Genomic DNA, 14,757 nt, shown 5'->3' on the forward strand with positions numbered 1-14,757 from the left:
TCACTGGGCTTTCTAAGCTCAGCTTGTCCCTGTCATTGTCTTACTTCATTCACAAACTCTACAGACCAAATTCTGTACTCATTGAAATGGCTGAGCTTTTTGCTGGAGTTACTGAGCCAGTCTGCCCATTTGCATGCAGAAGTCCTAAACTACTGCCACTGTATTTTCAAATGTGGTCCACTTCTGCTACAGAAGCCTTGCTGTCATGTGAGCACAGCTCAAAGGTAAACCAGCTCAGTAAGCCCGGCATACAGACCTGATGAATACCTACAGGGCTTTACTGAGTCTTCATATGCCCAGTATAGCTTTAATTCTTCCTTCCCTCTTACCTCCATCCTGACAGCAGCCCACCACAACAGCCACTCAGAGATAGGGCACCATGTGTGGCTAGGAGATACTCAGGAGTACCTCTGCATGCAAAGGGGGTTACCAGCACAGGTGGAGATAAGGGACTTTTCATCATACACCTAAGACAAGAACATAATGAAGCAGTCTGAATCTTCTGTGCAGCACTTTTTTTCAATGATGTCTATTTTAGTGGGCTGAATCACTTCTGCTACCGTCTGCCATCCTCTGATAACCCACACTGTTCTTTAGCCGTGCCTCCACTGCAGGATATCTGAATGCCATCTGTACACTGGCTTTAGGATAGATGGCATGGTGCAGTAACCTGCTGTGTCTAGACAGTCTCTTGGACATAAAGTAACCACCAGGTAAGAAAGGCGACCCAGACGGAGCCTTCACGCAAGCATACAGCTGTCCAGGTCACCGGCTGCAGGGAGTGCCTGAGCCTGTCAGTTGTACTGGAGGGCAGCAGAGACACCACCTGTGTGCGGTGTGACCAGGTGGATGATCTGCTCAGCCTGGTGGCAGAGCGGAAGGAGGAAGTGGAAAGGTTAAGGAGTATCAGGGAGAGTGAGAGGGAGATAGATTGGTGGAGCCACACCCTACCATCCCTGAGGCAAAGGCAGCAGATGGAGGTTCCACGAGAAGCAGAGGATCCCCTGCCCTCTTGGCACCAGGCAGAAGGAGGGGACTTAAGTGATGGGGGGGAATGGAAACAGATCCCTGCTCGGGGTGCCAGGCGAACCCCCTCCTGGCCTCCCTCACCTTCCCAGTTGCCCTTACACAACAGATATGGGACCCTGGAACTTGAGGGCCAGGCAAATGAGATGTAGATGAAGGTCCATCCAGGGGGTTGCCTAGGGTGAGGCAGTCAGCCCCACGCATTATGACTGCCTCTGCTAAGAAAAAAAGGAGGGTAATTGTCATAGGCGATTCCCTTCTGAGGGGAACAGAGGCCCCAATATGCCGACCGGACCCATCCCACAGGGAAGTCTGCTGCCTCCCTGGGGCCCGGGTCAGAGACATCACTAGGAAACTCCCTGGTCTGGTACAGCCTTCTGACTACTACCCACTGTTGGTTATACAGGCTGGCAGTGATGAGGTTGCAGAGGGAAGTCCAGAAGCGATCAAAAGGGACTTCAGGGCACTGGGGCGACTGGTTGAAGGATCAGGAGCACAGGTAGTGTTTTCCTCTATCCCTACAGTGGCAGGGAAGAATACTGAAAGGAACAGGAAAACACACCTGATCAACACGTGGCTCAGGGGCTGGTGCCATCGGAGGAATTTTGGCTTTTTTGATCATGGGGAAGTTTACTCGGCACCAGGCCTGCTGGTGACAGGTGGAGTCCAGCTATCTCACAGGGGGAAAAGGATTCTCACTCATGAATTGGCGGGGCTCATCGGGAGGGCTTTAAACTAGGTTTGAAGGGGGAAGGGGATAAAACCAGGCTCACTAGAGATGAGCCTAGGGGTGGCATGCCAATGCTGGGGGCGAAATCGATAGCCCAGCTCAAGTGCATCTACACCAATGCACGCAGCATGGGTGGCAAACAGGAGGAGCTGGAAGCCATTGTGCAGCGGGAGAGATATGACTTAGTCACCGTCACAGAAACATGGTGGGATGACTCCCACCATGGGAGTGCTGCAATGGATGGCTATAGACTCTTCAGAAGGGACAGGCGAGGAAGGAGAGGTGGTGGGGTGGCTCTGTATGTTAGGGAGTGTTTCCATTATCTAGAGCTCAACGACTGTGATGATGATATGGTGGAATGTTTATGGGTAAGGATGAGGGGGAAGGCCAACAAGGCAGATATCCTGCTGGGAGTCTGTTATAGACCACCCAACCAGGATGAAGAGGTGGATGAAGCATTCTATAAGCGGCTGGCAGAAGTCTCTCAATCGCTGGCCCTTGTTCTCGTGGGGGACTTCAACTTCCCAGACGTCTGCTGGAAATACAACACGGCAGAGAGGAAGCAGTCTAGGAGGTTCCTGGAGTGTGTGGAAGACAACTTCCTGACACAGCTGGTACTTACCAAGGGAGGTGCCTCGCTCGACCTGCTGTTTACAAACAGAGAAGGACTGGTGGGAGATGTGGTGGTCGGAGGCCGTCTTGGGCTTAGCGACCATGAAATGATGGAATTCTCAATTCTTGGTGAAGTAAGGAGGGGGACCAGCAAAACCGCAACCATGGACTTCCGGAGGGCGGACTTTGGCCTGTTCAGGACGTTGGTTGAGAGAGTCCCTTGGGAGACGGTCCTGAAGGGCAAAGGGGTCCAGGAAGGCTGGACGATCTTCAAGAAGGAAGTCTTAAAGGTGCAGAAGCAGGCTGTGCCTGTTCACCATAAGAAGAACAGGCAGGGAAGACGACCAGCCTGGCTGAACAGGGAGCTTTTGCTGGGACTCAGGAAAAAAAGGAGAGTTTACCACTTGTGGAAGAAGGGGCAGGTGACTCAAGAAGAGTACAGGGATCTTGTTAGGTCGTGCAGAGCGGAAATGAGAAAGGCAAAAGCCCAGCTAGAACGCAATCTGGCCGCTGTCGTTAAAGACAACAAAAAAAGTTTTTACAAATATATTAATGACAAGAAGAGAGCCAAGGAGAATCTCCATCCTTTATTGGATGCAGGGGGGAACATTGTCATTGAGGATGAGGAAAAGGCTGAGGTACTCAATGCCTTCTTTGCCTCAGTCTTTAACAGGCAGACCAGTTATCCTCAGGGTATTCAGCCCCCTGAGCTGGAAGACAGGGACGGCGAGCAGGATAAACTCCCCATAATCCAAGACGAAGCAGTTAACAACCAGGGGATCAGGCCCAGCCAGCACGGGTTCATGAAAGGCAGGTCCTGCTTGACCAACCTGATCTCCTTCTATGACAAGGTGACCCGCTTAGTGGATGAGGGAAAGGCTGTGGATGTGGTCTACCTGGACTTCAGCAAGGCCTTTGACACCGTCTCCCACAGCATTCTCCTAGAGAAGCTGGCGGCTCACGGCTTAGACAGGTGGACTCTGCGCTGGGTCAAAAACTGGCTGGATGGCCGGGCCCAGAGAGTTGTGGTGAATGGAGTTACATCCAGTTGGCGGCTGGTCACGAGCGGTGTTCCCCAGGGCTCAGTTTTGGGGCAGATCTTGTTCAATATCTTTATCAATGATTTGGATGGGGGATTGAGTGCACCCTCAGTAAGTTTGCAGACGACACCAAGTTGGGCGGGAGTGTTGATCTGCTCGAGGGTAGGAAGGTTCTGCAGAGGGACCTGGACAGGCTGGATCGATGGGCCCAGGCCAACTGTATGAGATTCAACAAGGCCAAGTGTCGGGTCCTGCACCTTGGCCACAACAACCCCATGCAGCGCTAGAGGCTTGGGGAAGAGTGGCTGGAAAGCTGCCCAGCAGAGAAGGACCTGGGGGTGTTGGTCGACAGCCGGCTGAACATGAGCCGGCAGTGTGCCCAGGCGGCCAAGAAGGCCAATGGCATCCTGGCCTGTATCAGAAATAGTGTGGCCAGCAGGAGTAGGGAAGTGATCGTGCCCCTGTACTCGGCCCTGGTGAGGCCGCACAGGCTCGAATCCTGTGTTCAGTTTTGGGCCCCTCACTACAAGAAGGACGTTGAGGTGCTGGAGCGTGTGCAGAGAAGGGCAACGAGGCTGGTGAGGGGTCTGGAGAACAAGTCTTATGAGGAGCGGCTGAGGGAACTGGGGTTGTTTAGCCTGGAGAAAAGGAGGCCCAGGGGAGACCTCATCGCTCTCTACAACTCCCTGAAAGGAGGTTGTAGCGAGGTGGGTGTTGGTCTCTTCTCCCAAGTAACAAGCGATAGGACGAGAGGAAATGGCCTCAAGTTGTGCCAGGGGAGGTTTAGATTGGATGTAAGGAAAAATTTCTTTACTGAAAGAGTGGTTAAACATTGGAACAGGCTTCCCGGGGAAGTGGTGGAGTCCCCATCCCTGGAGGTATTCAAAAGACATGTAGATGAGGCACTTAGGGACATGGTTTAGTGGGCATGGTGGTGTTTGGTTGACGGTTGGACTTGATGATCTTAGAGGTCTTTTCCAACCTTAATGATTCTATTCTATGATTCTATGAAAGGAGTAGATACCATATTTTCTATATTAAAGGTATGCTTTGGCCACCAGGGGTTCAGATACTGATTACAGAGCACCCTCTCTATCTGGGAGGAAATAACTTTCAAAGGAAGCGTACCTGAGATGAAAGAGATTTTTTTTGTTGTCTGTATTTTCAACCTAGAGTTTCTTTTGTTACTTCAGTCATCCACACAGTCATCTCCCTTGAGCCTACCCTTCCCCCCATTATCTAGATCAGTCAGCCCCCTCCAGCCTTACAGCTGCCTCCATCTTCATCGCATTCATATTGCCAAAGCTGGCAATAATATCTACCTCACAGCCACCTTTCCCTGGTGGTTCTCTGCCTTTGCCACTCCCCAGAAATTATCATGTAGAAAATTTACATTGTTCAAAAATGTAACCCTGATAAATTTCCTGGTCTTTTCCAAAGTTATAAACAGTTGCTGTAGCTGAAACTATGTTTAGTAAATAGTTTTTTGCCCTTTTCTTGCATGTACAATTCATGCAGCCAATGCAAACCAATTCAAGCAGAACAAGAATGATGACTTCTTATCTTAGCAACAAAAAACTTATCATAAATGGACTTTCTTAGAGTGTACTTTAAAAATCATTTTTGTGCCTTATTTGTCAACAGAAAATGAGAGGCTCATTTGTTTCTAAAGACTGATAAAGTAGTTCTCAACATACAGCAATATTATTTTATGGACCCATAAATTCAACAGTAATTTCTATTGAATTTTCATGATAATAGTGTTTATACAGAAAACATCCAAGACAGAAGCTAATGGAAATACAGAAGTTATGCTGAGTAGATAGACTAAAAAATAATTTGGCTCTATTTGGCTCCTTTTTTTAAATGTAAGTGTATATCAAACATTAAAAATGTATGTGTTTTCATGATGAAAAATGTGTCTAATTGCTAGGTAGAAAAGATACACAGAAGACCAGTGCTATTATTATAAATATTGCAAGCCAGCATTACTATTATATGGAGGCTGAGTCTCAGAGTTGCTCAAGGTAATAAACATTCAGGTCATCTTATTTCATAAATTAGTTCTGAAACTCAGCAAATTTTAAGATGGAAAGACAGAACTATTACATGGAAAATGTCAATTACTATCCAGGGAATCTGATAAATGAGTCTGAAATGGGAAATAGATCAAATTGTCATGAAGAAAATGTAGCCAAACTGGCGAATAAAATAAGAAAAGTCTAGGCAACCTTCGCTGCCAGGAGGACACCCTCCCAACCATTGATACCTGGTAGGTGATAGCTGAAAAGCTCCCTAGGATACATTGACCACATGAACTCGATTTCCTCTGACACTGATGTGTATGGAGATGCTTAACTCACAAGCATAAAAGTAAATTTAGCGGTCTTAGGGTCAAACAAAATCTCAGCCACGATGACCAGGAGGACTCTGAGACACTTTCACCATCTACTCCCCAAATAAAACCTGGGCTTACTGCTGCTTCATTTTTTCACTCCAGAACTTATTTCTACCTTTCTGATCTTCTTTTCTTTGTAAACAGTCTTTCTTTAAGGAAGCGAAACTGGAGTGTTTCTGTGGCAACAACATCCACAGCAACATCCACAGCCACAACTTCAACCTATCTTAACTGGATTTTTTTACCTATTGCCATTAACTATCATCTTTAATGATAGTTAATATCATCCTAAAACATCAAATAAGTTTTTCTTTTCTTATAAAACTCTCCTTTGAATAGCAAAAAGGGGGAAATGGGATGTTGTTAAAGTCTTAACACTCCATACTTCATATGCTTTATTATTTTCCTTTTTGTCATTAATAGCCAGTTAAGAAAATAATATATTTTGGCATGAATAGAGTGGCAGCTGTTTGCTCTGGCCACTGCTTAAAAATCCAAATCACATTTAACTGTTAATAGTATAAAACAGCTCGTCTGTTTAACATCTTTGCCTATATAAGTTTATTAATTCCATCAAAACTAGCTCTTTATTATACTTATTAAATCATATATGATGTATTATTAAAATTAACATTGATGCTAGTCTCTGAGCTTCAGAGAAAATTATTGAGTATTTATGAGTAAAAATCAGCTCGTCCTCAATAGGTATTTTGGATAATATTGCTAAAAAGAATTAAAATATTGATAACCAATTTTATATCTGATATCCTAATATCTCTCTGTATATTTCATGTACAATGTTCTAAAATCTTCATTATAAATATAGCAACTCAAAATTAGAAAATATATTTGAAAATAAAAATACATGCATATTAGTGTGTATTAATGTGTTAATATTCCTATGAATGTTAGGAGATTTGGAGTTGGACTAGATGACCTCTAAAGGTCCCTTCCAACGCAAACTATTCTATGATTCTATGATTCTATTCAGATAACAGGAATCAGTCTTTTCCAAACATTGGGAATTTCCTAAAGGTTTTTTTTTACTTTTTTTTTTTTCCACTAGACTTTACATACATGGGTGTTACATGTTTTTAAATGGCAAGTCATTATGAGTCAACAAATAGACATAGTCATGTTGTCCTAAGCCAAAGCTGCTGTACAGTCTTTCTGAACCAAGCTTCTCAGTGGCATATTGCTGTACTAATGAAGAGCATTTTCCTATGTACATTACATTCCACTCTGCTGGTGACCTCCGCACAAAAAAGAGAGACTACCAGCAGCGCTGTAACGGCTGTGGAAGAATAGGACATTACTGCAGTCACTGAAAAGTAAAATCCTGTTTTGTGAATTTCTAAGTAAAAATTACTATGAAATAAGCAAAGGAGGGTCTTGATCACATTTCAGGTCTGTGTCCTGACCACCACTCAGTAGGTTTATGAAAGAGTTTATCTTTCTCATTCTTCTTCCTCTGCATCTTTCCTGTGAAAGCTTCAACCACACACATAATTCAGGGAAATAAGCTCTGTTGTTATTCATTTAACAGGCTTTAAAATCATTTATGCATTTGGATTTCATTAAAAATCTTTCTGGGTTTTGTTTGTTTTGTTTTTTTTTTTTTAAAGTGTGATGTGCAGTATATTAAGGCTGTTAGGAGGTTTATTATTCCACCGTAACATTTCATAGTATAACAAATTAAATGCATTCTTCAAAGCTTTGCTTAGTTTTTTGTCATGAACCGTATAACTCTTGCAATAATTCTGAATGAATTCATAATGATTGGACACAAAATAATGAAAGACAATTCATTTTAAGTTTTAAACCTTAATTATTCATTATGAATCAATTCTAATAGTACTGGCAATGTATTCATCACATAGGCCTGTAGCTGTCATATACAATGAATTGGTGATAGGTATCCGTAATCTGACCACCATATAATTTAATGGACACTTTCTTTAACTTCGTTCTGATGAAAAACATTATTTTAAAAAGAATCCAAGAAATATTTGCAAGACCACTTTTCAAATGATGCTTTGAATTTATTTCTCAGCTCTGCAAGAAGTTCAGAGTAGCCCACAGTTAATATACAGTAGGAGTCCTTAAGAGACTTTTACTGTAGCTTATTGCAATTAGGCCTACCAATTCTTGACTTCAATGCCAAAGCAGGAACAGCAATTTCAGATTAATTTAGCTGCCAGACCCACTATTTCCATTCAGAAGATAAACTCCAATTAACTTCAGAGGAGCAAGTTCAAGACCTTTGTGGGTAAACATACTCCCATGAATAAGAAACTCTCTGATGTAAAAGATTAGCACACTGCTTCCTTGACAAGAGAGGCAAGTTCTTATCCAAGAACTGCATGCTCAAAAAAACTTTATTTGTTTAAATAACTGTTTGCGGTCCTAGACTACACTAGCAGTTTCTTAAAAGTGTACGTAAATAATGAAGGTGACTCAAGTGTTAAAGGATAATTATGTCGTGATTTGATTTGCAAGACCTTTATCTTGGTGTGCTCTGAATGTCATTGTTTTTGTATGTAGGCAGCAATCTTATTTATCTGAAAATTTGGACAGGATTAAAGGGCAGTTTTAAGAATCATGGTAGTTAAAAAATTTCAATAGGACCACACCTTAGATGCATCCTGTATGCATGTGCTAATGTTTCATATTGATTATGTGAATCTTGGATAACACGAGTTCAGCAGACTATATATGACCTACAAATGTGCCAAAGCAGCAATTACTGAAACACAAATTATCAAAAACAGTGCACTGAGGCTGAAGAGGGGTTTCTGGGAAGGGTGATAATTCTTTGTGCTCTTCCTGAGAATATATCCATCTAAAGAAAGAACGGTAGCATTTTCACAACAGAAGCCAAAACAATTGTTCTAAAATTAATCACGAACCTTTCATTTTCTTCATTGAGCCACTTATTGTTTTAACAGAATAAGTCTTTGACACAAGATATGATGTAGACAGCTTCCTTTTGAGAGGAAAACATGTACATGAATTCACTTATCACAAGATTACAGTAATTCAGGGGGTTTGAATTAATGATTAGCTGATTAACACGTATAGAATCCAGTCCAGGAGACTGTGCTAAACAACATTATTGACAGCAGCAGGTGGCTGTTTTTCTCTTTGTGAATCTGAAAGATTTTGGTAATTCCTAGTTTAGATTAGATTTTTCACTTACATTGAATGGATACAAACCAACAGATAAATTCCATGCTCTCCAAAAAATCTTCAGCAGTTTGTACTCAAATAATATAATTATTTTATATATATGGTTTTGTATATGTATCTGCAAGTACATATGCATTATCTGTGTGGTATATGCATAACCCATATATATGGAATTTAAGCAGTGCTCTAAAAAGTGATGGGTTTTAATATTTTCAAGTTTCTCACATGAATGATTTATGCCATAAAATCCAGAGTGCTAGAAGTAAGAATGTATAGTACTGAAAGAATCCAAGAAAAAAAAAACTTAAGGTAGCTTAGAGAAGCTGCTACACCTGCAAATTTTTTTATATTCTTGTGTAAAATGAAAAAATCTCTCAATCACTGAAAAATGTGCATTTTATCATCTGAAAATGTAGAACTTCTTTCTAAAAGTAGTGAATTGTATACCTAAACTCTACTGGCCTTTAAAAAAAAGAATAAATCCTTGGGAGTGGGCATTTTTAATTTCTGAAATAAATAAATGTTTACAATATTCTATACAGGCTTTACTGTTAGAAAAACCTGTTAGACTCTGCATGCGTTTCACTCAGGATTCTGGTGCTGAGCATGCTGACAGCTTTTTTGTCTGCTATAAAATGGTTTTGTGCCGAGGGCCTGTGTACTTAACTTGTACGTGGACAGCATGAACTTTGGAAAGTTCTGCCCAAGTAACAATGTAAACATTCCTAACATACAGAAATAAACCACAAAACAATGCCTCTGCAGGAACACAAGTTACTACCTGATATTACATTACTATAGAGTTAATTATTTATAGGCAATGTCTTTTCTAATAAGAATATTCACTTTGATTTTTTTTATAAAGTAAGGAAAACAGTGGTTATAGTGAAAAACAATCAATTTCTTTTGGTTTCTCAATGCCTCCCAGTGTCTACCTCTTAACTTGACAGTCCACATGTGGCACTACTTGATTGACCAGCATTCCTTCCCAGTGCCATTCAAAATAAAAGACAAACACCAGTAACTCCCTTTAATGAAGCTTTCTACTTTCAAATTGTTGTCTCCCTTTAATGGGGAAGTAAGTGTTTATATCTGACGCGATGCCTCCACAGATTGTCTAATCTAAAGGCATACAGTATGTGAGCCAAGGTCACCGCTGACTTACATTTGTGATTCCATTAGGTTCAGCAGTGTCACATAAAATTTGATCTTCTGTCCTTTTGAACGGATGTACAATTGTACGTATTTTCAGAGAGTCCCTCTAGGTGTTAAACCAGCATCAGCTGAAGTTAAGCTTTTGAGAGTGATTATTGGTACCTCACAGGGATGCTAACTAAGTTTTTTGTGTACCGCACTGAAGGTCCACGAACAATAAATTTGTTAAATCCAATAGGTCAAACGTACAAAGCAAAGTAACTTGTGTGGAATTTGCAATTCTGGATCTGCAGTTTTATAAACACCATAAAATGGTGTTAAAATACCCCACTGAGTTACTCTAGCTCATACCACAAAGAACACAATAAAAACCTATCATTAAATTGTCAGAGCAGTAACAGTATTTGTGGCCTCATTACTAAAGAAAGTACTAAAAGCTCTAGCCTCTGTGTAGCAAAAACCTTTGTGAGCTAAATTAATTCACATAGAGTTTGAAGTACATGCTTCAGCCACAGCTGACCACATCTGCTATTCTGAAACTTGTTATCCTTTCCAAACTATTGCTGGTTACTTTCAATATTATATAAGACAAGGCAAGTTATTTGCAAATCAAGTGGTAGCTGTGAATATTTTCTTGCATTGTGTTCCGCATATCCAATATATATGCACACAGATATATATATATCTCCACATACATATATTCAGTGTATCTTCAGTGTGTGTATGTGTGTATTAATAAACACAGGTTCATTTTTATATACCCTAACTCTTTTAAGATTCTCTGCAAAACAGAGATCTTAGTTTATTATTGTTATTTCCCCTGACATGTGGGAAATTCATTTGGCATGAAGTGGAATTTATTTTCATATTGTGTGTGACTAATGAAGCAATTCTGTTTCTTATTAGTCTTGTAGACAACAAGTATATATTTTAATTTTGGCTGTTGTATTTTTTCCATAAGGGCAAAAGCTACATTTTAACTTAACAGTTCTGCTATAACCCTCCTATTTCTCTTATGTGGACATGCAGGATTTGAAGATAGTTATCCAGGTTTGGTTTAGCATGGTAGTATTCAAAGCTTGTCAGTTGTAGTGAATCTGATGAAAAAAGACATACATACGAGTTGAACATATATAAGGACAATTCACAATGTCTGCTTCAAGCACTCAGTATGGATACCTATGTTTGGAAGACAGGGTCCTCAGCAGTGAAATTCACTGCATAAAAAAACTCGCAGCTGCCAAACACACATGGTCTTGACTCTTCCTTTCAGAGCACTGAGTTTTTGGGGCATCTCCGAGGACTGAATTCCTCACAGGGTGCTAAAAGCAGGTGTTGTCTACGGCTACGTTTCATGTTTCTTATATTCTTTTTATCACAGCAAAAGCTTGTACAGTTGCAAGCTGTTCAAAAAAATTGAGAAAGTTTTAACGATGTAAAACTGAAGCTTCCCTGACATATCTTAATATAGTGTACCATTAAAAAAAAAAATCTTTTCACTTTTGGGAGGGAATATGGCAACTGCCCCATGTATGTCACTGAATCTCTTTTCTTTTATGTTGACATGTCAGTATAGAGTCAGGTCTTGCATTTGAACCACTGCTGCTTACAGCTGGATCAGATGTGCAAAACAAAACAGACTTTAAAACAGATTGAAGGCGGGTCTACATGGTTTCCTGACTCTGTACAACCATTTTTCTTGGGTAGAAAATGGAATTACAGGCTTTGAATGAACCAGTTGGGAGATGCATCATTCCTTGAGAAAATTAAGTCAGCAAGGAATGACTAAGGTCTTTTAGGACATATGGTATTTAGGAAGTTGTTTGTTCATTCCCTACTGAGATATTTAATTTAAAGGAAGAACGTGAAACTGAACTTATGTGATTGCCACCTAGTTTCTCATCTAACTTCTACTTCTACAGTATTATTCCATTAAAGCTGTTTTCCCTACTTCTTCTCTTTCTGTTTTTAATCTACGTTTCTACTTGCCTAATTCCTCTGTCCCCCCAGCACAATAATAAAGTACTGCTGACCACAGAAGCCAAGGTCTCAGCCACGTACCACTTCCACTGGCATCCCAATGCAACAGTGTCACCTGCCTTCCATAGGAGAAAAATGTCCTAGCCAAAGCTTCTATTCATGTAAGTAATCAATTTGTATTTAAATATAGAAAGCTTCAGTGGAGATGTTTGCATGAATGTACAAATACAATTTGCAAGACTGGTCTGGAAAATATATCATGTGGGGAAAACAGAGAGCTAAAATGTTTGTTCTAACTAAACTGACAGCTTGGACTTGTATGCCTCTCTGAAAAAGATACAATAAACAATTCATTGTGTACTCTCTCAGTGCAACTGCTGTGAAGACGTGTGAGGATCTGACAGACCTTGCTTGACTAAGGTGGATAGAAACACCTATGAGAGATGTTCTGTGGACAGTTACTAAGTTCAGAAAGCTTTGCAAAAAATTGTTATGTTTTACAGTTATATTAATTTATAATTTAGTATTCAATTTTTTTCAAATCCCAACTGGTAGCTTTAAGTATCTTTATTTTACAAATTATATATAAGTATGTATATGTGACTCCATTTTGCATATGATGTAGAACCCAATTAAATTTGCCTGTTTTTTTTACGTTCTGTATGGAAACTTTTGATCAGAATCTAAGTGAATCATCTTTAGGAAGTGCAAAAGATGTCTGACATCTTTAAAAATTACTCTGTTACTGGCTAGTAATCAAAGCCTTAGTCTATTTAATCATAGGCTTCTGTTTTTTGCAAAGCTTTTTATGATATATTATTTGCATGTACTACTTAAACACATGTATTCTTGTATGCCATGTATTTTCCATCTCCTGTTCCTCAGCCCTCCAAAGCGTAATATTTCTAAATTAACTACAAGGCAATTGAGATGAGGTAGATTACAACCTGGCTTTCTTCTGTGGGAGCCCTATTAGACTGCATCAGAATAGGTATATTTGATCTGCGCTATTTCTTTTTGCAGATGGAGACAAATCACATAAATACCATTTGACAAGTGCACCTTCTGCTTGGCTTGAATGGCTAGAACATTTAGGCTACATTCTGCATGGTGGACTCACGTCTTGCAGATCTCTGTAACTGTACTAGCACAGTGCAAAGACTTCAAAACATAGTAATGATTGTATGAGTATAGGGATGATTTAGATTTCACTTCTTCCCATTTGTTGGAGAGTCTGTTTTAAAGTAAAGTAGAGACGGGTGGAAGGAGATTCAAAAGAAGGACTACTTTTACAGTATGGTATACAAAACAGGAGACTGAAAGTACTTGACTTCTTCAGCAAACACCAAGAAAGGCTTACTATTTGTTAATAAATCAGGCAGATAAACATCAGGCAGTGGAAAGAACTAGTTAAACTAAATGGTAGTAGTAGCACAAGAGTAGGTGAAAACAGTCAGTGAGTAAATAGAGATTGAAAGTCATAAGGAGAACAATACAGAACAATAAGATCATGAAACAGTTTTCTAAATAGGAGACAGAACACCTTTATCTGCTTTGAAGACAGCATTCATTTGGTGCTTGAAAAATGTTGCATAAGGCGGATACCAGCAGTAGACCTGAAGACCATGAGATTGGGTCTTCGCCAAGGCTCCAAAGAACTGGAGAGTCCTGCAAATCTCAGCAATGTTTTTATTTGTCTTGTTTATAAACAGAAGGTTTTAAGAGCTTCCATTAAATAAGACAGTGATCAGTTTTCACTGTTTCAGCCACAAGTCCCACTGTATTTGTGCTGCTTCATAGTCTTCTAGTAATTTTTCCTCTGTAATTTTTTTTTCAGCATAGGTAGTGTGTACCCAACCACAAAATAAAATGGGTCTCACTTTATTCTGAAAGGACCCATACAGGCAATTTTCTGCGTAATATTATTAAACTTGGTACAAAATTTTCTGTTAAAAAAATTATACCTTTTCAAAGCTATATAAGTTTGTAGAAATACTCTTCAAATGAGTAGTTGTTATAGAAGCTAGTTAGACTGTATCTAGGATGTGAACCTAGTCCCTCAACATTCATGGAAATTATTTAAATTAATTTCACCATATTTACAACATCAGACTGAATAATTTGAATCACTGTCTTTAGGAAAAAAACACTTCCTCATCATGTGTGTAGTTTTCAACACACCATAAATAGTTACCACTTTAAAAATATCGTGTAACATTAACTAAAAAAGGGAAATGCAAGTGCTTATTTGAAAGATGTCTTTATTTATAGAGTTCATATTTTTTACATGTAGGAATGTATACTGAAGAACCCACTGAAAATGTGCCTCTGAAGCTGCACTTGTTCAAAAAACACTCTAACTTGACGGAAAGGCTTTATTGGTTTCCACATAAATATAACGCAGGGCCATTAGGCCATCTTATTAGAGACATAAAACTGATGCATCTAAAGTAATATGGACTGAGGTAGTTTGGGTTTCAACTTCATGGGTTTTCTGTACAACTACAATCAAATCTGATAAAAAATATTTCTGTACTGAGGTTAACCGGAAAATCGAAACCTCATTTTAAATTCTATTATTCAGTCCAAGAAACTGCCGAGTGTGATGTGTCTAATATTGTTAGTTC

The 14,757-nt window shown here is 40.0% G+C and overlaps 1 long non-coding RNA gene across 2 annotated transcripts in view; it reads right to left on the reverse strand.

Annotated features, from left to right (window-relative positions):
* The window catches only part of LOC143155688 (uncharacterized), a 232,816-nt gene that overhangs the window by 131,431 nt on the left and 86,628 nt on the right, over nucleotides 1–14,757 (reverse strand). The window lies entirely within an intron of this gene.

The sequence above is a fragment of the Aptenodytes patagonicus genome, chromosome 1 (assembly GCF_965638725.1).
Source record: "Aptenodytes patagonicus chromosome 1, bAptPat1.pri.cur, whole genome shotgun sequence".
Lineage (NCBI taxonomy): Eukaryota > Metazoa > Chordata > Aves > Sphenisciformes > Spheniscidae > Aptenodytes > Aptenodytes patagonicus.